Genomic DNA, 24394 nt, shown 5'->3' with positions numbered 1-24394 from the left:
GGCCAGCAGAGTGGAGAGTGGGGAGTGGAGAGTTGGAGCCATTGTTGTATTCTAACTAAGCTTAACTGAACACCTGCCTCAAGCTGAATGCTCGGCTAATGCTCGCACTTATATCGATATCGAATCGAATCGAATCGAACTCGATGCGATTTTTTAGCATTTGGCTGCACTTCGAGTGCACAACAAAAGCCAGTTTTTTGTTCTAGCCGACGCTTAATTGCTCTCGTCCTTGACCGAAGCGATCTCGGCTTGAGCAAATCGAAGGTCCAGCTTTTCATGTTTCACAGTTTGTAAATACCATTTAAGAAACTTCGCTAGACGAGGTTAGAGGAAGAATTTTAGCATTTCTGTAAAGTTTTCTAAATATTAGATGATAATAATCATTATCATTGATGCATTTACAACAACGTTTAAGTCCTGTCAAGACAAGGTTTCATTCAGGGCGTTGTACTTTCTACTACATTCATGAGACACATCACTAGACAAGCTTAGAAAACGATAATAGATGATGAATAATCATTATCATTGATGGTTATACATCTAAGTTGAAGTCCTGTCAAGGTTTCATTTCAGAAGTAACTTTTCGGCTGCTCAAGTATTTTTTATACTCGCTACTCTTATAGGGATGAATAGTATAATAACCTTGTCTGTCTGTCTATCTTCGTCTCAGATACTAACATTTTGATTGACAGCATTTCTGATTCTCATTCGCATAACATGTTTTCTTTTAAAACAAAAGCAAACAAAAATCGAATAGCAAGCGTAATTTCAAAGCTAGATTTTGGGTGCTTACGATAATAACCAGAGATGTAAAACTAATAAACTATTTTAAAAATAATGGTATACCAAATATGTATTTCGGTATATTATATTTGGAATATTGTGCAGTTTAAGTTACATTATATACCGATATACAAAATAAATGTATTAATATAATTCAGCACGCTTACAGTATATTCAATTTGGCACACCGATATTCCAAATATACATTTTTCAGTATTTTTTTGAATATTAAATTTCGGTATACCGACATACCAAATAAATATTTCGGTGTATTCAATTTGGTATATACTCTAGGATAATTGCTTGGGCTGCCAATTTTTCATTATTTAGCAGTGTACGGTATATTTAGTATACCGATATACCAAATGTTTATTTCGATATATTTTTGTATTTTTGGTATACCGGTATAACATATAAACATTTCGGTATATTGCAGCTGGTGTATTTTTAAGAATTTTGCTTTGGCTGACAATGTGGTATATTTTACACCCTGTGGTATATTATATTTGGATGATTGTTTGATTGATTTTTAAGAAATTGTTTCTAATGGCAGCACACTCAAGTTGTTTTGTTATTCTTATTAGAAATCAATGCAACAAACTCAATCAATTAAATCAATCAATCAAAATCAATGTAAGCAATATCCAAAATTCAAATCGGAAGGACAAGATTCTTTCTCAATTATATTTGCTTTGAATTAATTCCATCGGCGTTTTACAAGTGTGATCAGCTGAGCGAGAAGCGAGCTACAAAATGTTGACAGATGATCGAATTTCGAATTGCGCGCTGACGATGCTAAAGTCAAATCACCAGGGACAAAGGACAAACGACATGGACTATGATAATGATAACGATGCCAGCAGCGAAGACAACGTCGCAAACAGTGACAGAGAAAGAGAGAGAGAGAGAGAAAGGAAAGACAAAGTCGGAGAAAGCGAAGAAATATTAAAAATCTCTGCACGCATTTTGAGCGCGCATTAAAATCAAAGTAAAATGACATCAATATAAATACTCGTAAATTTGCAATTTTGCGAGTCGAGCAACAAAACCAACCCACGCCATATTCCCGTATACGATTCCATCGCCATCGCCATCTCCATCGTCATCGTCATCTCCATCGTCATCTCCATCTCCGTCCCATCTCTCTCTCGATCCCGTCGAGCAATCCTCTTCACATCTCCGCAATCCTCGCTTGGCTGTTAACATGCGCACCAAGAATGCGAGGGTGGCGGATGAAGGGAGGCGAAGGGCAAGGGTACAAGGCAACTGAGGACTGAGGACTGAGGGGTGCTGTCATAAAAACAAGACCCCAACCCCTGTTTCTTGTGCTTCTTCTTCTTGCTCTTTTCGCTTAAACCTTGATGCGCATATGTTTAGAGAAATTAGTTTTTCATAACGCACAAGTTGTTATTGCCATTCCGCCCACACACACACACACACACACACACACACACACACACATAAACACACACACACACACGGACACACACGCGAAATACAGCTGCCTTTTAACGGCATTTTTTATTGCAAATTCTATTCAAATATCCATACATTTTTATGGGTCCCCCCCCATGGTCTGAGGTGAGGGGACAAAGGCGAAGGCGAAGACGAAGGCGAAAGGCATCGCTAAAGCAGAGCAAAGCAAAGCGATGGAGAACTGAGGCACAGCGTAGCGACATTTTCGAGGGCGTTTTAAAGCGCATATGAGCGAAATTTCCTCATCGCGAGTTAGAAAGGGAGCGAAAGAGAGAGAGTAAGAGTAAGAGTAAGAGTGAGAGAGAGAGAGATTGTTCTGTGTCGCTTTCCCCCCACACCCCTGTTTTTTCGTGAACAAACACAATTTTTAATATGCCTGCAATTTTTATGAGTGTTTAGAGGAATTTTATTGCCAAAGATTTTGGCAGCGCCTAGAAGATGCTTTCTTGTTAGTTGTTGCGTCCCACATCGCGTATGCGCGATAAGCGCGCTCTGCGCCACAATTGTACCTAAAATGTGTCCTCTAGTCTCATAAAAATAAAAATGAGAATAATATTTAATGTTATGTGCAAGATTGCTCCTTCTCTTCACTTCTCTTCTCTTGGCGCTGGGGGAGAGAGAAATGAATGAGAAATGGAGAGCTGGAGTCGGAGCTAATGCCACCTTTGCTCTGCTCCGATGTGAAACCGATTTTAAACTAGAATTTAGTTAAACAACACTTCACATTTCCCTCTCCTTTCCTTCTTTTTCCCACTGCTCACTCATTCACTCCCCTCCCCCCTCCTTCGCACAACTTGCGTTTAGCACCCAAATCGTCTTCCAATTTACACTGCGCCATTTTCAAAGCTCACGTCCTCATGCGTGTGTTTGCTTTGCTTTCACCCACACCCACACCCAAAAGCCAAAGCCAAAAGCAATCAGTTGGCACAACTCGAAGCGTCGCGACACCACGCACCCCTTCCCCCTTCTCCCTTCCACGTCCTTCTGCTTCCCTTGCCCCATTCGATTTCAATAACTTCGAACTAAGTAACAAGCTCTAAGTTTCTGTAAATATTGATAGACTCTTCTATAAGGACTCTTCCATAACCCCTACATTATTAGGTCTAAGTATATATTTTACGCTCTATGGTATATTTTACGCTTTTTGGTATATTTTACGCTGTATGGTATATTTTACATTCTATGCTATATTTAACGCTCTATGGTATATTTTGTATTATACAGCATATTTAACACTCTATGGTATATTTTGCATGTATTACTATATCAATATACCAAATATATACTTTCGTATATTCTAAGTATATACTAAATGTAGACTTTGGTATATTTTTAGTATATACTGACTTCGGTATATTTTAACTCTCATTTATCTATCGATTACTATCGATTATTATTGATTACTAAGGACTAAGGATTATACTTTATCAAATTTAAAGTTCTACAAAATTCAATTCTGTGGCTGACAACTTGATATTAAAAGAGAGTATTCAATAAGAGGCTAAACATATCAACTTTCAATATAATTCTAGAATTTAATACTATTCTAACGATTGGGAATCTTAAATTTGAAACTATTACTAATAACTCAAACTAATAAAAAAATATAAGAATTAAATTGCTATTATTGTAGTTAGCGCTAAAATACTATATCATTACTTCTCCTATTTTCAAATTAATACAATGTTACTTCTTTGTAGCTTGCAAATTACTTAATGTCATCCCCTTTACCCCTCCCCATATCTCTCTTTCTCTCTCACCTATTTCTACATAATACTTAAGAATATTTTCGTATTTATATTCAATTTCATGCTAGAGTACGTTATTGATAGACATGCAAAAAAGCAGTTAACAAATAGATAATAATAATATTGACTTTCAATAGTCATTAAAAAAAAAGCAGAAGGCAGATGTCAACTAGATAATTGATAATAGATAGATAGTAGATAATTCATAATAGATAGATAATAATAATATTAACTTTGAAATTCACTCTCCCTTATGTCATTTTCCTGTTTAATATATTTTTCACTATCATTATATTCATATTATTCACTTCGCTTTCAACACACTTGCAGCTGGAAAAGAAAAGAAAAAAAAAGTTGCGTTATAAGTTGCGCTATTTTACATCAATTTTGATCTGATCGCATCACATTTTCAAGAATCTTAAATACTATAGATACTTATTGTATTGTATGTACTAAAAGCCGCCTAGCTTCAAAATAACGATTGCTATTCGTGAGTCAAGCAGACATTGTCCAGCAATATGCTAGCTTAAGATAGCAAACTAACAAACTTAAATTTAAAATTTATAAAATTTAGAAATATAATGTATACCCTCTAGTTTTTGTTACTTGCATTACAGCTTACTGAAATTAATTTTTGTAATGTCTACTATTCATAAATATATCAGCTTGAAATCAAGCATGCTGAATAAATTTTATATCTGTGACTTTTCCTTCTCATTATCAGTCAGTTCTAAGCTAATCAATAATCAAGAGCAGGTAAGATTTTTCAAAAATATAACTATGATCTTAACTAGTTTCATTCCTTGGTTTCCCACATAATTGTTTAGTGACTTTCATTTACTTGTAACTTCCAATGAAGAGAGTAACTTAGGAAAAGCGAAAAGGAAGAAGCTGTGGAAAATTGTGTGAGTGAAGATTCTCAAAATTCATTTCAAACATTGCAACTTTGTCTGCATTTAAATGGAAAGCTTAGACAAGAAATTGACTGGGTCTGCGACTCGATGCTGTTTCGGTTTCTGGAGAGTTGAATGATGAACAAACACTGTCCGAGATGCCTCATTTATGGCTCGATCGTAAAAGGATGGAAGGACCTTCTGCCTGGACATTGGACATGGTGAATGGACAACTGGATATTAATATTTTTATGCATCTTCATATTGGCAAGCGACGAGCGGGGAGAGTAAAGTCACAGCCGATGCAATAGAGCAGAGACGAAGGAGGAGAAGGGGAAGGAGAGGGAGACAAGGGAGGAACAGATAAATAGGCTCGCGGAGGAGCTGCAAGCGAAATCAGTCGCCAGAGCGAATCTATTGTCAGTGAGTTTGTAGCTCGCAGTTGAGTATGAATACGATGTGAATGAGTGTAAGTGCGAGTGTATGAGTGTATACGAGTGTGGACCATGTATGTATGTGTAATGACTTTTTTATGACCCTATAGGCAAACAAATATTTTACGACATGTTATTAAAATTTTGGCAATGGTTGCGCCATCGATATTGCCATCGGCATCGACATCGCCATCGCCTCTGGGTTCGCCAGGTGAAACCAGGAGTGGCGAGAGAGGGGAAGGGAGGGGTTGCCACCCCGCTCTAGTGAACAACGAGGAGCATCATCGCTGAGACGATGTCCCAATCTTGAGCCTAAGCCCCACATGAATGCACGGACCACATCCTTTCTTATTAGAAAGAAATTGCGACATCTGCTTGCTGCCTCTTGATGTGGATGCCACGTTGTTGCTGTTACTGTTGAATGCCCTTGTCATGTCGCGTTGCATTTTTATGTTTGCAAAATTATGTTCTATAACATTTTTTATTATGAATAACGGTTATAAAATGGTCGGGCAAAACAAAAGCAAAAACAGAGGCACAGGCAAGAGGCAAGAGCGTGTGGCATGCGGCATGAGGCAGCAACAGTCGCAAGTCAAATAACCCAGGAATGTTACACGGCGCATATGAGCGTGGCAAACTGGGGAGAGAGAGAAGAAGGGGGGAAAGGGGGGAAGGAGAGAAGCGAGCGAACGAGGCCACATAAAAAGGCAACACACGAAATGCAAATTGTAAATTACAAATTTGCAATAAAAATTTTTAATAGAATGAAACATTTTGCCTTTACGAGTTTGTCTTTCGGGTAAATTTATCAGCTTTTATGATAACACAGCGCAAAGAACGGGGCAAGGGGCAAGGGGGCAAGGGGCAAGGCTGAAGAGCCTTTTGCCATTTTCTACGCCGTCATCATTTTCTCGTATTGTTCTTGTTGTCGTAACAGTTTTGCATTAACATTAACGTAATTCTTTTTAGCATTATCATAAATACATTTTACGCATATTACAGAGAAAGAGACAGCGATAGAAGGAGAGAGTGAAAGAGAGAGAGCGCACTCGGATCGAGATACAAACTCAGAGTCAAAGTTGGAGTTGGAGTTGCGATTCAAAGCTAAACGCGTGGGCCTCGTGACCTTTATGAGCCAGTTGTCTTTGCATGTGTGTGAGTGTCTGTCAGTGTGTGTGTGTGTGTGTGTGTGTGTGTCCCTCTGTGTATCTGATGGGTCTCATCTGTTTGAGCTTAAGCGCCGAGTGGACGAATGGCGGCTGCTTGCTGCTTGGTTTAAGTGCTAATATTATGTCTATCTTGCATCATGCATGCTTCCCTCCTCCTCCACCAAGACTTTATGCCCACAAGGACATCACGAATACAAGAAGAAGAAGAAGAAGAAGAAGAAGAAAAAGAAGAAGAAGAAGAGCCTAGGACACAGCACAGCAATCAAATATAAAATACAAGACATCAACAGCAAATTGCAACTGATAAAACAACGAGAAGCTTCATCACCAAAATCAAAATGAAGACGCAATCACAATTCTTGAACTTTTAGATATTTCAGTCTAGATTCAACACGAAGCTCAATACTTGAAAAATAAACTAACGACAATTTCCCCATGGTTAGAAATGAATTTGTAATCTCTGCATAAGTAATAATTTAGAATTGAATATTTATACCGATGTACCAAATATACATTTCGTTATATTTTAGTATTTGCTGGTATATTAAATTTGGTATACTAACATATCAAATAAACATTTTGTTATATTAAAATTAGTATATTTTAAAGACGTTTTCTTTGGCTGACAATATGGTATATTTTGTAGTTTATGGTATATATTTTGAATGTTGTAATATACCGAAATACCAAATATACATTTCGTTATATTTTAGTATTTTTTTGGTATATTAAATTTGGTATATCAATAACGCAAATAAACATTTCGGTATATTTTTGTATTTTTCTTATATTCAATTAGATACACCGATATACCAAATATGCATTTTAGTATATTAAAATTGGTATATTTTAAAGATTTGTGCTTTGGCTGACAGACAATATGGTATATTTTACACGATGTGGTACATTTGGAATATCGGTGTATGTCAATGTATCAAATACACATTTCCATACATAAAAATATATTTTGGAATATTCAAATACTACCTCACTATTCTTATTGAAAATGGGTAGCATCGAAATTAGTTCACAATTTTGGATAGATAGTCAACTGAATCTACAACTATCCAAAGAGATTGTCTAGAGGTTCTAGTGGAATGATTGCAAATTCCTCAGTTATAAAAAAAAGGTTCCACAAAATCTCTTCTGATAGGTGTTGTTGCTGTTAACTAAAAATATCTCAAGAGGTTTTAATCAATTCACTATTTAAGCTAACTAGTTATCGTAGCTAGTTAAATATTGAAGAAATATCAGAAAAAGGCTTGGAATAGTAATCATTTTAGAAGATCAAGCGATACTTGCAATAGTTATTAATTAATTACATCAGTTATTTATGCCACTTGAATATATATTGATCAATGCTAAAGAAACTCTTAAAAGGGAAATGCAGTTTTTAGCTGAATATAAATGAACAAATTTCAGAAAATAGTTATCAATTACAATGAAATGAACATAAAGTTGTGTATCGATCTTGATATATGTTGTTATCAATGTGCTAACTCAGATAACTATTCCATGAAATTCGTTCAAGAAACTATGAATATAGTTGAATATAGAATAAACTCCACATTGGCTAAGAACCAACCACAAATGTTAGACTCTGGTATTCTATTCGCTATTCGCTGACTGCTACATGCCACATGTGGCACTCTCCATGCAAGTGTGTGTGTGTGTGTGTGTGTGTGTGAGCAATGCAAGTGAGTCGAATTAGTTTGCGGGCCACACGAAAGATAGAAGCACACAACATAGAAACTTGCCTCCCCCCTTCCCTCCCTCGAACCACGAATTTGTTCGTGCACCAATCGCCGTTGCCAATGAGGATTTAGAAGCCCTTTCAAATCGTTGCATCCACACACATTCGGTTGCCTCTTCGTCAGTTTTTGGGGCAACGCATTCTCGTCATCGTCATCGTCATCGCATCGAATCGCATCGAGAGGACGCATTCGGCGCTCGGTTTCGGTTTCGTGTTTTTGCTGCTAAGTTTTGCTTGCTAGCGACTTGCTTTTTTAGGGGCCAGCCTCTAATCAGAGGCAGTCACACAGTCGCATAGCGGAGAGAGAGAGAGAGAGAGAGGGAGCGGGGTGGGCGAGGCATGAGGTATGAAACTTTCGTTGGCCTTCGGTTAGCAAATCGTCCTTGCTTGTTGCCATCTCGCTCGCACTCACGCTCACTCATCATCATTCGCATCGTCTATTTCGCTCGCTCTCTATTTTACACCCACACACATAGTTGTTTTTGCTATTGCTAACACGTGTATGTGTCTGTGTGTGTGTGTGTGTGCGCCTCTCTCTCAGTCTCTCGCTCTCTCTCGCTCGCTCTGTCATTCTCGCTTAGCTGTGCTTGGTCGTGCTCTTCCGTCGGCATTTGCCAAGCACAGACACACACACACGCACGCACACATGCATAGCGCAATCACATGCACACACACTAGCACTAGGCCGACAAAACTCTTTGTTGTTGTTGCTGTCGCTTTCGTAGTTGTTGTTGTTGTTGTTGGTGGGAACTTGCACATCGGCTTCTCTTTCTGTTTGCTGCTTCTCTGCTTCGTTTCGTTCGTTGGTCGCTCGCTCGGCTTCGGCTCTCAGCTATGCGTATGCGTATGTGTGTGTGTGTGTGTCTATATGCAGGCGTAGGCACCTTCCCCCCTTCACCACTCTCCCCTCGCTCCACACTCTCGTGGGTGCGCAACGAGGTGCGGCTGGACGCAGCCGTTGTCCTAGATTTGTTTAAATTATTTGCGATAGTGTGATTGGCTTTTGGCCGGGCACGAGAGCCGCGTCACCCCGGCCCCTCCCTCCCTCCAACACTGTATGTGTGTGTGTGTGTGTTTTAGCTGCTTTGGCAGCCAACAGCCAATGGGAGCATTGCACATGTTTAGTCGCAAGTCGCAATAGAGTTGTGTCCTGACCTAAATGCGTGTCTCGGTCTCCTCGTCGGTTCCGAATAGTGCAAAACGAGTCGCTAGCCTTGCCTGTGGTTGGTGCCACACACACACACACACACACACACACACACACACACACACTCGCACACGCACACACATGACACATGTGTGTATTAGTTTTCGTGATAGGCTAACCACCGAGCGAGACCGAGGGCTGAATTTGCATACGGCCCTCGACCTGTGGTGGGGCGCGCTTAGAAAGCTCTCTCAACTCTCAGCTCTCAGCTCTCGCATTGGGCAGCCAGCAAATAGCAAACAGCAAACAGCAAACACAGAAGTCGCATCCGATTGCTGACAACTAACAACTAACAACTGCACCACTCAATGCCAACTATGCCAACTATGCGAACTCTGCTGGCCAATGATCTTGCCAACCACTGACCATCGACCAACAAATTACCCATTGCTAATCACTCAAACTTCGACTAACTTCCTAAGTAGTTATGCAACTCTTCTTTCTAGTTATTTCAATCTTATGCATTTCTTAGACAATTTTGTATTTGGAAACCAATTACTAAGTGATGCAGTCAGTGATAGACTGACTGATTTACACTACTTTCAATATTATTCACAGTATTTACTAACAACTCTATATTAGAATGTAAATCCTCTTCTAATTAGACTTCCGCCTTAATCCTTCCTCTATTAATAAACATCGAGACATTAAATACTTCTTTCTGTTTACTTCAATCTTACTCATTTCTTAGAGGTAATGCAGTCATTACTTCTAGACTCACTTAAGAGTGATTTGAATTATTTTCACAGTATTTATTCAAGGCACCACGCAATGCCAACTATGCCAACTATGCGAACTCTTGCCAACCACTGACCATCGATCAACAAATTACCCATTACTAATCACTTAACCTTCTACTAACTTCCTAAGTAGATATGGAACACTGCTTTCTGTTAACTTTAATCTTATGCATTTCTTAGAGAATTTTATATTTAGAAACCAATTACTAGGTAATGCAGTCATAAGTTCTACAATCACTTAAGACAATCGACACTGACTTGCATTACTTTCAATATTATCCACAGTATTTATCATCAAATCTATATCGTAAGGTCAATCTTCTAATTAGACTTACACCTTAATACTTAATCTATTAATCAACAGCGAGGCATTAAATACTTCTCTCTATTTACTTTAATCCTTCTCATTTTTTGTATTAACATATAAGAATCTAATATACTTGTTAACCAATTACCAGGTAATGCTATCATTACTTTATCTAGACTCATTTAAAACAATCGACACTGCTTTGTATTAATTTCAACATTATGCATTTCGTATTTTAATCATCTTCTAATAATCCCTCTTCAATTCTTGTAATAATTAGTGAGATATTGAACACTAATTTGTATTAACTTCAATCTTATGCATCTTTATACGAATTTTATATCTGCAAACCAATTACCATGCTATCAATAACTCTGTTTCTTTCAACATTATTCATAGTATGTTATTTATTTACAACTCTATATTAGAATTCTTATCATTATCCCTTCTCAATCTTCCATCTATTAAGCAATCTTTAATCAACTACTAGGTAATGCAATCACTAATCAATAATCTTTTAATCGTCATCTCCTCTCAATCTACGACTTTTAAAAAAACAGTAACACATTCTACAAAGATTTATATTAATACCTCAATAACTCTACAAACCAATTGTACATTTACAAACCAACTATCTGGGATTGTAAATATACAATTCTTATAGATAGTTATTGATAATGCACATATATGCAAACAATCTAGATAATCGACATTATTTAGGATATCATTCATGAAAAAACATTTATGAACAACTCTTTATTAAAATTTCTCATCGTCTTCTAATCGTCATCTCCTCTCAATCTACAACTTATCAAAAAAATAGTAAAACATTTTACACTAATTTCTATTAATTTCATATACATTTCCTTTCTTAATGACTTTCAATGAGAATGATATATTTATAACCCAATTACCACGTAATGCAATGATTATTTCTCAACTCATTTAAAACATTTGTCATCGCTTTCTAACAGTTTCAATGTTATGAATATTATTTATAAAGAATTTGCTGCTCTCTGTTAAAATTTTAATATAATTCTAAATGTATTACCAATTATCACATAGTGTTTCTTATAAACATCAAATCTATGCATTTCAAGTACATTTAACAAATTATCTTAGTGAATTTTGTTCAATTTTATCGACATTCCTAAGTATTAGTTGCAATAGTATGCTCATAATTTATAGACAGAGAAAAATTAAAAGAGTTCAGATCGCAACTATTTAAATGCACTAATAATGATTTGATTTATATGATATGATTTATTACCAACTTTCTGTAATCAATATTAGAAAAGTATAATTCGCAACTAGTTTTTGATAGTTTTTGATGTGTATAACCAATTATTGAAACTGTTTTGTTTGAATTTTAATCATATTACAGAAGTTCAGAAAAGTGTAATTTAATGCATAAAAATAAAACTTTTTGATGCAATCCATGAGGAGCAACAATCCCTTTAGCATCCTAACTAATTATGTAGCTAACTTTTCTATACGTACAAATCTCTTTTAGCGTTTGAATTATCATGTAGAAGATTAGAAAGTAAAGTGAACTAAATCTATGCCAAGAATTTAAACTAATTTAAATTAAATGGAACAAATATCTTTTTATGCAAAAGATTAGAAAAGTGAAATCATTTCTGCCACAAACTATGCTATCTAAGCTAAGAATTCAAGTTAATTAAACTCAAAAATAAATAAATTAGTGATTAGTATAAAAATTCCGAAAAACTAAATTTGCTAACAACACGAATTTCAATTTATGAAAAATTCAGTATTAAATAACAACTAAAGAAATGCTGAAAGTTTCTTCACGGTATCGATAGATTATCGATAGCTGACAATATCAACAGTCACGTCGATAGTTTTCAGTAATAAATGTTGTACAATTTTCTAAGTTACAAAAACGAAAATCTGAGTATGAAACCCCATTAAAGCTTTCCACATTCTTAGAGATAGCTTAAAAACAACTAATTCGAAGTTAATTTCAGAATTCTCATCGCATGAGTATCGATAACATATTAAAAGTCAGATCGATAGTTCTCGATGATGAATTTAACATTCAAAGATATTTTGTAAGACTGCTAAAAGAGGAGAGTTGAGTAAGTGCAGAGCAAAAGCAAACAACTCAGCCACATGTGTTTGTGTGTGTGTGGCTCCTGGATACAGGACAGAATACAGAATAAGGAATACAGAATCCCGAATACAGGATACAGGATACAAAGCCAAAGAAATGTGAAATGTGAGCAAAGATGATGAGTAATGAAGTTGAGCTCGCTGCTGAAGCTGAAGACATTTTTGTGCGCCAAGGAGGAGAAATTCGGTGTGGGGAGAACCACAGAAAAGGGCTTTGAAATTAATTTCAAAATAATCAGCAGCGGGAGTTTAACCAGCCAAAGGGGCGGAGGGGAAGGGTGGCTTGGCAAGTGACGCGAGCATTTGCGCTTTTAATTTTTCCTCAAAATAAAGAACACCAAAAAAAAACGAAAACGAAAACACACACACACATATTTTTATCTAGACAAAAGGAGGAAAACGCAGATGAAGAATTTCGAAGAGCAGAGTCAAAGGCTCAAGGTGGCAGGCCTGTGGCATGTGTGTGTGTGTGTGAGTGTGTGTGTGAGTGTGTGTGTACATATGTGTGTGTATGTGTGTGTGTGTGTGGAGGCGAAGGCGCTCGCTTGTGTTGAGACGGTTCAGGGTTAAATTAGCTGGCTGCGAGAGTTGCAAATGGCAGCCACATTTACGATGCGATTAATGTTTCCAAGGCGACGCTCCTCTTCTACCCCCCTTCCCTTCCCTTCCCTCCCCTTCCCTCCCCTCCTTGTTTTGCTCTTCTTCATCTGCTTCTTCTTCTTCTTGGCGTGTTCGTTATGCCTGTTGCCATCTCTGTTGCTGCCGCCCGCTTTTAAGGCCTTTCGATCTTTCTTGACATCCGAAACTGAAGATGCGGTCCGACCCCTTGCCACACTTGCCACACATGCCACATGCCACACGCCTCCATCGCATTCTGGTGGCAACTTGGCAACTCGCTGCACAGCGAGCGTAATGAAATATGCTTAAGAAGTGCAAGTTCTCTCCCTCTCCCTCTCTTCTCTTACGGCCTGCGGCAACACAAAACGCCCAAAGAACCGAATTGTTAATACCCTTCCACGTCAACCGGACTCGAAGAAGTCCGGAGCGAATGCTCCAGCCGGAAAATGTGGAAAATCTAGAATTGCCGTCGAGCCAAATGAAAATAATGATGGAAACGCCTACCGACTACCGACTGCTGACTTTTCCTCGCCCTTTCCACAGGGTTTTCCTTAGCTCGGGGGAAGTAGAGCAAAACAAACATGTGAAAAGTTTCTTAAAAATTCTTTTTGTGTGCGCTCACCCACACACACACGCACACACACACACACACACACATGCAAGTGTAGGTACTGCTACTAATTTTGCATAATATGCACAGCAACATTTGCGGTTTTAATTCTTCAACAAAGTCCTTGGCCCCATTCCCCTGCCACCCCTCACCCTCTAACAGTCAGCCTGCTTTTGCCAAGCAATATACAGAGAGGAGAGTGGGGGGAGGGGCAGAGTCTGCCCTTTGACGGGGGCAGCCAAGCACTTCGAGCAGTTCGAGCAGAAAAAGAATAAGAAAAACTTTTCGCCTCCCCGCATAAGCTTGCCCCCGTCCCCATTCCCCTCCTCTACCATCACCTACTCAGTGTGTGTGTGTGTGTGTGTGCGTAGACTTTCATGTTATTATGTATAATCAGGCAACTGTCAATTGGAATTCAACTTCAAAACTGAGCACAGACGAAGCAGCAAAGTCGATTGCTCATACGCCACGTTCGCCCATTCGCAACTCAAATTTCGCATTCTACTTCTCTTCATATATTTTCTACAGCTATTTTATGAAATACAAATATTTGTTTGCCACTAACTGTTTATGTCTCCAATAAAACCCTATTCAACAAATGTACTCCATATATACCGCAAAATTACTAAAATATATCAATAAAACCACAATCCAACAAATATACTACAAATATGCCGCAATACCTAAAGAATCCTATTCAGAAATTCTACTATAAATATGCCACAAAAATACAAAAATATACCAGCAGATATTCAAAAAATATATCATACTACCTATAGAGACCTATTGAACACATATACTAAAAATATACCACTAAAATACTAAAATATATCAATAAAAACATATTTAACAGTTATGCCAAAATATACCACAAAAATACTAAAATATAATAAATCATTTTTTGGTATATTGTTAGAATACTACACTCAAAATATACCATAAAGTACAAAATGTACCATATTCAACAAATATACTAAAATAATACCGCAAAATACAAACAAATATATCAAAGACTATATTTTGTGTATTGAAACAGTATTAAAAAATACCATTGAGCACAAAATATACCTGATTGTCAGCCAAAGCAACTATGACCCTATTCAGAAATTATGATATAAATATACCACAAAATACAAAAATATACCACTAAAATAAAAAAATATATCAATAAAACCACATTCAACAAATATACTACAAATATACCGCAATACCTAAAGAATCCTATTCAGAAATTATGATATAAATATACCACAAAATACAAAAATATACCAAAGAGAGACCTATTGAACACATATACGAAAAATATACCACAAAAATACTAAAATTTATCAATAAAACCATATTTCACAGTTATGCTAAAATATACCACAAAAATACTAAAATATAATAAATCATTTTTTGGTATATTGTTAGAATACTACACTCAAAATATACCATAAGGTACAAAATGTACCACATTCAACAAATATACTAAAGAATACCACAAAATACAAACAAATATATCAAAGACTATATTTGGTGTATTGAAACAGTATTAAAACAAGTAAGAAAGCTACAGTCGAGTGTACTCGACTGTGAGATACCCGCCACCTATTTTGATTAAAAGCAATATACTTTGCGGTATTATTCTCAAAATATACCGAATATACTGCAAAAATACTAAAAATATACCAAATGGTATATGTGGTATATCGATATAGTACCGCATTCAAAATATACCATAGACGGCACAATGTACCAGATTGTCGGCCAAAGCAACTCAGACCCCAAGTAAGTAGGCGTTTTTGCCCATACAAAAGTATTTCTTTAATTACTTCCACAATTTTTTTCTGATCGCAACCAAATTTTCAGGGATTATAACTACTATAGTTATTACTGTATATACCAAAATTCGTAACTCCAGCTTTAAAAATACGCTTGTTATTCGATTTTTTTGATTTGCAGGGGCGGAAGTGGGCGTGGCAAAAATTTGAAACAAACTTGATCTGCGTGCAAACATAACAAATGCTGTCGAAAAAAAATTATAGCTCTATCCCTTATAGTCTCTGAGATCTAGGTGTTCATACGGACAGACACACAGACGGACAGACGGACATGGCTATATCGTCTCGGCTGTTGACGCTGATCAAGAATATATATACCTTATAGGGTCGGAGATGCCTCCTTCTACCTGTTACATACATTTCCTGCCGGCACAAAGTTATAATACCCTTCTACCCTATGGGTAGCGGGTATAAAAAATACCATTGAGTTCAAAATATACAGAAATAATAAATAACTATTACAATTTCAATCTGATCGTTATAAAAACTGTAGTTATTAGTTGTAAAATAATTTGGATTGCAAGAAAGTCTTAAGTGGGGATCAATTTAGATTAGTTGGCTTCCTAATCCACTTTATATATGTATATATGCTCCGATTCGAAATGAATGTGACTTGGTTGTGAGTTCGTGAATAAAAGTGGAGGGCGACTGACAAACTAAGGACTAAGAAAGGACACGGGGCGAGAAAGCTAGAAGAAGCCGCAACTAAATAAAATTGAGCCGAAAGAAATTTAAAACAATTCTCGCTGAGATGCCTTTGCCTGGATGTGAAGGGGGTGGAGGAAGGGGGAGGGAGAGGGGGGTTTCTCGTTGTCAAGACAGTTTAACGTGCATGTGTGTGTGTGCGTGTGTGTGTTGGTAAGTGTGTGTTGCCGCGAGGCAAATTAAAAATTTTGTTTCTCGACTTTTTCCCCAACATATTCTCTTCTTTTTGCTTATGTTGGCGTTCTTTGCAACTTTTTGCACGCGCTCCTTTCCCCCCCTCTCCCCTCCGTCCCTCTAGAGTGTGCGAGTGTGTGTGTGTGTGTGTGTGTGTGTGCCTGCCTGGTTGTGTACTTTGTGCTTATTTTTTCGGTTTTCGCCGCGGCAATTGTTGTTTCTCCTCTTGTTGTTGTTGCTGTTGCTGTTGTTGGTCGGCGCAATGGAAAACTTTCTAATAATGTTGTACACAATTTAAATAGAATTTGCTGTTGCTGTTGCTCTGTGTACCCACGCCCCCCGCCCCTCTCCCTTTCTGTACCACACTGGCACATACCAAAAGAGAGGGACAAAACGAGGGAGAGGGAGAGAGAGCGAGAGATTGGCACACAAAATACTTACGCAACGAGGCGCAATCAACTTGCGAGGCTTGGGCTAATGCAAACGCTGTATCCTTGTGACTATGTGTGTGAGTGTGTGCCAGTGTGTGTGTGTAGGCGTGTAGATATGAACACGCGGTTTCTCATTATGCTAACGAAGTAAAAACTTTACAAGCACATATGAGTGCAGAAAACCGAAACACACACACACACACACACACACATACAGAGAAACAATGAAGAAACTGAAAAGTAAAGACGAAGAAGAAGAAGATGAAGAAGACAACAACGAAGCAACAGCCCAAGCAACAACAACAACAACTACGCAGCAAATGCGCAAAAACTGCAGAAAAAAAAAGTTCAAATAAAATATGTATAATAATATGAGAAATAAGGCGTCGCCCTTCCCCCCTCCCTTCAACCCTTCAACTGCTAACTAAGCCACCCAAAAGAACTTGCCAACAACATCTGAGCTGAGAGCAACGTCTCTCCCCTCCCCCTTTCCCTTTCCCTTCCCCTTCCCCTTCCCATTCACCTCCTCAGACATTCGCCTCTCGTCAGCAATTCGACCAAGTTACTAACAAGCTTAGTTCCTCTTTTGCAACTTGCTCACTTCTTTCCCACCCCCGTTCCCCCTCCCGCTTCCACCAACAACCACAACACACACATATGCGTTGTCGGTTCGCAAGTTCTTCCCACAGACAATTTTTAATTAATTTAGTTAGTCGAATCCCAAATAATATGAAAAAATGTTACTTCTTTTCAGCGAATTGCTTTCAGCTTGCAAATTACTTAAAACTGATGTTATCCCCCCCTTCCCCTTCCCATCCCCTTTGAACCCTTTTCTACATCCTACTAAAGAACTTATTCATATTCATTTTCATATTCGAAAAAGTTATTGATAGGCATTCAAGAAAGCAGTTGACAAATAGACAATAATAATATTGACTTTCAATAGTCATTTAAGAATAAGATAAGATAATAAGATAGATAATAATGGATCGTAGATAGTTCATAACAGATAGATAATAATAATATTGACTTTGAAATGCACTCACCATTATGTGATTCTCTTCTTTAGTATATTTATATTATTCACTATTACTATTATTCACTTCACTATTCACTTTAACGCACTTGCAGCTGAAAAAACAAATTAAAAGTTTCGATAAAAGTTATAATATTCTACAGTTGAAATTATATAGAAATATGCTCACCACTTATTATTTATTCACTTGTTTACTTCACCTGTAAAAGCAAAAAGTAATTAGAATATAACTTATTAATTTGAACTAGATTATTTTTATTGTTATATTTGATGTAACCTACAGCTAAGTTAAATATTCAATTTATATAGATTTAACATCAAATTGAAGATATTGATTTATTTCTTAACTAAACTGGGAAACAATTAAGACTTATTTTATTCTACTAGATGAAATATACGACTTTTTTCCTACAACTTAATTGTAAATATAGAAATTGCATACCGAACATACTCAGTTGAAATTTTTGTTAATACTTTTTACTGTACAAAACAAAATAATAATCTAAAAACCTGAACTAATGTGCTTAAGTGGAAAATTAAAAAAAAACAAGTAAGAAAGCTACAGTCGAGTGTACTCGACTGTGAGATACCCGCTACCCATTTTCCCAAAATATACCGAATATACTGCAAAAATACTAAAAATATACCAAATGGTATATTTGGTATATAGACATAGTACCGCATTCAAAATATACCATAGACGGCACAATATACCAGATTGTCAGCCAAAGCAACTAAGACCCCTAGTAAGTAGGCGTTTTTGCCCATACAAAAGTATTTCTTTAATAACTTCGACAAATTTTATCTGATCGCAACCAAATAGGTTAGGAATCATAACTACTATAGTAAATATGGTATATACCAAAATTCGCAACTCTAGCTTTAAAATTACGCTTGTTATTCGATTTTTTTGATTTGCGGGGGCGGAAGTGGGCGTGGCAAAAATTTGAAACAAACTTGATCTGCGTGCAAACATAACAAATGCTGTCGAAAAAAAATTATAGCTCTATCTCTTATAGTCTCTGAGATCCAGTGTTTCATACGGACAGACGGACAGACGGACATGGCTAGATCGTCTCGGCTGTTGACACTGATCAAGAATATATATACTTTATAGGGTCGGAGATGCCTCCTTCTACCTGTTACATACATTTCCTGCCGGCACAAAGTTATAATACCCTTCTACCCTATGGGTAGCGGGTATAAAAAAGCTTGTACCTTTTTCCCCACTTTTAAAGTCTTTTGAAATGTTCTAATTAAAATCAAATAAATAATCCAGAAACCTAAATTAATGTGCTTAAGTAGAAAACTGTAGAATAGCAGTTTTCCCATCTTCTAGAATATATTTTAAAATGTTTAAATAAAATAATCTTAAAATCTAATCTAATATACTTAAAGTCAAATCTTTAAAATAGCTCTTACGTAGTTCCCTAGTTCTAAAATGTTTTATAAAAAGTATTTTTATTAAAATAAAATATAATAATCTAAAATTCTAAACTAATTTGCTTAAATAAAATACTTGAAAATAGCTCAAACTCTTTTTTCCCACTTCTAAAATGTTACTAAAAATGATCTTAAATTAAAATCAAATATAATAATCTGTTGAAATAGAAGCTTGCATTATTTTTGCCAACGTTAAAAATGTCTTTTAAAATATGTTTGAATTCAAATGAAATATACTCACCACAATTTCAACTTCTCATATGTCTCTTATATAATCCACTTGTCATTGATTAATATACCTGCAAGACAAAAGAAAAGTTGTATCTGGTTGTAGCTGCTTTCACTCCAAACAGTCTTTTATTTTTGAGTCCTAACAATAGCCCCCATAAATGTTGAATGTAGTTTTATCTCGGATCGGATTGTTTCGGCGTGGCTCTACGAGTATCTTGACAATGGACCCCTATTCATTTTAGAGGCCTATCAAGAGAGAATAGCGTGTGATTAACGTGGAATCTTAAACAAAAGCCGCAATTGCTCGAGAGTAATTTACTAAGAAGCAGATTGAAGAAGCACCTCATTCAGAGCGCATTTCAATTATGCGGGAAACAAAAAAAAAAGGAAGAAGAAATTAAGAAGAAAGCGATGAATGCATGTTTTGAATAGAAACGCAATGCAATTTACGTAATTTCATCAAATGCATTAACTCAACTCGACTGAGTAAGGGGGAATTTTCTGCAAACGCATTAGCAAACGCCACATTAAGTATACGCTACGTTGGCTCAGTTGCCAAGCTTTGCCAAGCGAGTTAGCCAATCAATGGCATGGCAACCGATATGTCTCTCAGTCTCAGACATTGGGTCAAGTGTGTCAGGGTCAAGGACGAGTCCAAAGGGGGGGAGACAGAGGCGGAGAGGAGAGTGAAGACATAAATATAATAATGCCGATTATTGAGACGTCAGACAATGAGTGCCAAGGATATCGCTAACGTTAACGTTAACGCTAAAGCCAAACAAATGCTAGCAGCAATCAGTCAATAGAGCAGCGTTTGTCCTTGTCCCTGGCTGCCACTTGAGGCAACACAGCCACAGCAACAGCCACAGCAACTTGCAACCTACGCAGCGAGTTCTTATTATACCCGCTACCTATACAAGGGTAGAAGGGTATTCTAACTTTGTGACTCCAGGAATGTATGTAACAGATATATGTATATATATATATATAATATGTATGTGGGAAAATCGCCTTGTTTGACTGACAATCTAGTATATTTTGTGTATTCGAAATGTAGCAAAATACTATAGTGTCACTTTTTTGGTATTTTTTCGGTATACAAATTTGGTATATTTTAAAAATGATCTGTTAAATTAGGCACCCTATAGTATTTTTGAATGTAGTACTAGATCAACATACCAAATGTTGGCATTGGTATATTTTTAGTATTTTAGCGGTATATTAAATCGGTATATTTTGCACTATTTGTTATATTGTGAATGCAGTACTACACAAAATTACCTAATATATCATTTGGTATATTTTAGTATTTTTTCGGTATATTTTAGTGTCACTTTTTCGGTATTTTTTTTGGTATACTAATTTGGTATATTTTAAAAATGATCTGTTACTTTATGCACCCTATGGTATTTTTGAAGGTAGTGCTAGATCAACATACCAAATGTTGCCTCTGGTATAGAGTTTTAGCATTTTCGCGGTATATTAATCGGTATATTTTGCACTAATTGGTATATTGTGAATGCAATACTGCACAAAATTACCAAATATATAATTTGGTGTATGTTTAGTATTTCTTTGGTATATTTTTAAAACAATAGTACCGCACTGTTTTGCTTTCATTAAAAAATGCGTAGCGCGTAGTACCATGTAAATATACCAAATATAAACTTAACTATATTTTTAGTATTTTTTGCGGTCTATAAATTAGGTATATTTTAAAATGAATACCGAATTCTTTTGCTTTTATTCACAATGAGTAGCGGGTATCTCTCAGTCGAGCACACTCGACTGTTGCTTTCGTACTTGTTGTCTTCGCTGGGATTGCCAACTGGCAACGTTTCCTCGACAACATCGCCATCGCCATCGCCATCGAGAACAACCTGTTGGACTCGACTTTGCATCTTTTGCCACCTGACATCGCCCTCCCCCCTCAACCACCCCCACCCCCACCCCTCTCATACCCTCGGTCACCCTCTTCTGCGTCGCTGTGCTTGCTTTTTATTTGGCAACCGTATTGATTCGATGAAAATGTGTCATGTGACTGATGCTGTTGCGTTTCTTAAAACAAAAGCAAGTCACAGATAAATTCGTGTGGCACGCGCACGTCTTCTCAGCCCAGACACCGAGACTGAGACTGAGACTGTGGCAGCTGCAGCTGCAGCCTGTTGCGTTCTGTTGCAACTTCAAACCTCAACTCGCAACTAGCTCTAAACATTCGCATGCATTTTTTTCCATATTCATTAACATTTGTAGCTATCCAAAAGCAGTTAGCAATTAGTTACTTAAAGTTCTTCAACTGTTGCGTAGCAGTTCTGCAACTGTTGAGTACTACATGCACTTTGTAAAGCTCTTTTGCCTGATCACGTCTACTTATCCCTTTTGTCCACCCAAATATTCGCATACATTTCAGTTCAGGTTAAAACACATTATTGGTAACGACTTTTGACTAGCAGCTTAACTTAGTGAGACATCATTTGCAGTTGGATTTATTACACTGAATGTCTTGAGAGGAGATATGGTTTATGTTTAAAATAACAAGAATCAAAATGAACATATACATTTAAAGTGCTTAAAAGTAAGCATTTTATATAGTTTTATATAGTTTAGGAATCGAAAATTAAAGCGAAATTTTTGTTACTTTGCAATTTGTAATAAATATATGATATTTGTATTGTAATTGATAGAAGTAAAACAAAAATTGAAGATGTCTTTATCAGTTCAAATCATTTCTAATTCTACTTAGAAAATCTTCTTTCTAAAGATTTTTAACCGAATTAGAATTATATTCGAATTTTATAAGCAATTAAAAGAATTCTACGGAATTTTTGCTACAAATAATATAAGAATGTCATCAAAATTCACAAATTCAAATTATTTCATAAAATAATAAAGCGTTTGTTAAGGTTAAAATGTTAAATGCTGAAGTTAATTATTTCGTCAAATAAAATTAAGTATTTAGGTGATTAAAGTTTCTCATTATATCATTGAACTGATAAAAGAATATCTTTTGTTATATTGATTTGATTTACTAAATAATATTTAATTTGTATATAATTATTATACTATTATTAATATATTATTATTGAAAACTAATAAATTCTGATAATTATTAAAGTGGAATATTTTGAAATGAAGTAATTTAAGTTCTAAGAATTTAATCTCTTGGAAATAATTATTGACAATCTTTACTACAAAGTATAAAAAATAATTTACTAATCTTACATGTTATTGAATTTACCTTAATTATATTTATTTAATTGTTATTCTCACTTCATGATCTTTGTATTGAAATTCAGACTTCCAACACCGCACGACAATAGAAATGAAGCTATCTAAAATACGTCTTCAAAACAAATAAAGTAAAGTAGTAATTATATGTTTATCTCTCTTACCGGGATTACCGCAGTGTCGGAGAGAGAAAGAGGAAAAATAGAGAAAGGAGATTTTGGACTGCGACACTTTTAGAATTCGAAATGACCCCAAAGACGGACAGCGAAATGAGGAAATGAGGAAATGAGGATGATGATGCGCAGTCCTCGGCGGACATTAAGTGCAACTTCGCTGTAGAAGAAGAAGAAGAAGAAGAACAAGAACAAGTTCTATATATAAACCTGGTTGGCAATTAGCATTAAAAGAGCGAAGAGAACACCGAACACAGAACAACTTGACTGCAGTTTGCAAACAAACAAGCGAGGTTAAAGGAGATGCTAGGGGGAAGGGGCGAAGCGAGGCGAATGACTTGTATATTGGACACCCCAACAGCAAAGTGCAACTGGGCAACTGAGGACTGCAAAAAGAGGAGACCAGAGGATGACCAGAGACCAGCCTAAGAGCAGACAAATGCGGCGCAATTTGCGGCACTCTGTGACAACACACAGTGTGCGATTGCACGTTCTTCATCTCTCTTCCTCTATGAATGAGGACGAGACTGGGAATGGGAATGGAGAAGAGGATGATGAGGAGCTACCGAGTGCAGTGGCGGGACAGTAGCGTGCAATGCCGCGTAAGTCAAACAACGCAACGAAATGAATTATAAAATAACATGCCAACAAAACCAACAACCGGCTGGCTACAAGTCCAGTTCAGTTCAGTCCAGGATGGGGATGAGGACGAAGCCTAGCCCCAGTTCGACTTCCCAGTCGAGGGTCCCCTCGCTCTCTTGCTAGACGAGAGCTGTGCGGGTGCTCACTGGGAGCTATGCTGGTTGTTTGTCCGTTCCCCGTTCTCCCCCGGTCCTACGTCCATTCTCCTCCGTCCTACGTCCGTTCTCACCCGGTCCTCCGTCCGCTGTTGGATGGGGCTGAACGACTGACTCCACCTTGCGCTACATGAAATTTTTATTTTATTTAAATGTAATTATCTGCTTGAATAAAAAAATGCTCATCATGATGAGCAGCAGCGATGGCGATGGCGATGGCGATGCGATGGCGACGTTAGCCAACAAAAAACAAAAAACAAAAAAAAAAACACCCGGAGAAACAAAAAAAAAAAGGAAAGGAAAAACGAGCCCATGTGCATAAAGTAAAACAAGCTGCATACACACACACACACACACGCACACACACACGCAATATGTGCATATATATAAATGTATATTTATATATATATGTGTTTGGGATGTGTGGTGGATATATAACGCATGCACATCTACGAAAAAATCCATTAAAATTGTGCAGG

General features: G+C 36.8%; 2 protein-coding genes across 4 annotated transcripts in view; one reads left to right on the top strand and one right to left on the bottom strand.

Moving 5' to 3' along the window:
* The window catches only part of LOC132795431 (uncharacterized), a 161075-nt gene that overhangs the window by 107546 nt on the left and 29135 nt on the right, over positions 1-24394 (top strand). The window lies entirely within an intron of this gene.
* LOC132795291 (BTB/POZ domain-containing protein KCTD5) overlaps positions 1-24394 on the bottom strand; it is a 70474-nt gene that overhangs the window by 19692 nt on the left and 26388 nt on the right. For 2 of the 3 annotated variants that reach the window (XR_009633425.1, XR_009633427.1), the window contains exons 7-10: positions 19728-19785; positions 18213-18243; positions 18054-18138; positions 4255-4337 (exon numbers count right to left, since the gene is read on the bottom strand). The gene's annotated coding sequence lies outside the window, so the exon portion shown is untranslated. Of the gene's footprint in view, positions 1-4254; positions 4338-18053; positions 18139-18212; positions 18244-19727; positions 19786-24394 lie in introns of those variants that run through there. The other variant, XR_009633426.1, reaches the window with a different exon arrangement.

The sequence above is a fragment of the Drosophila nasuta genome, chromosome X (genome assembly GCF_023558535.2).
Source record: "Drosophila nasuta strain 15112-1781.00 chromosome X, ASM2355853v1, whole genome shotgun sequence".
NCBI classification, from domain to species: domain Eukaryota; kingdom Metazoa; phylum Arthropoda; class Insecta; order Diptera; family Drosophilidae; genus Drosophila; species Drosophila nasuta.
This window is presented reverse-complemented; position numbering and strand designations above follow the sequence as displayed.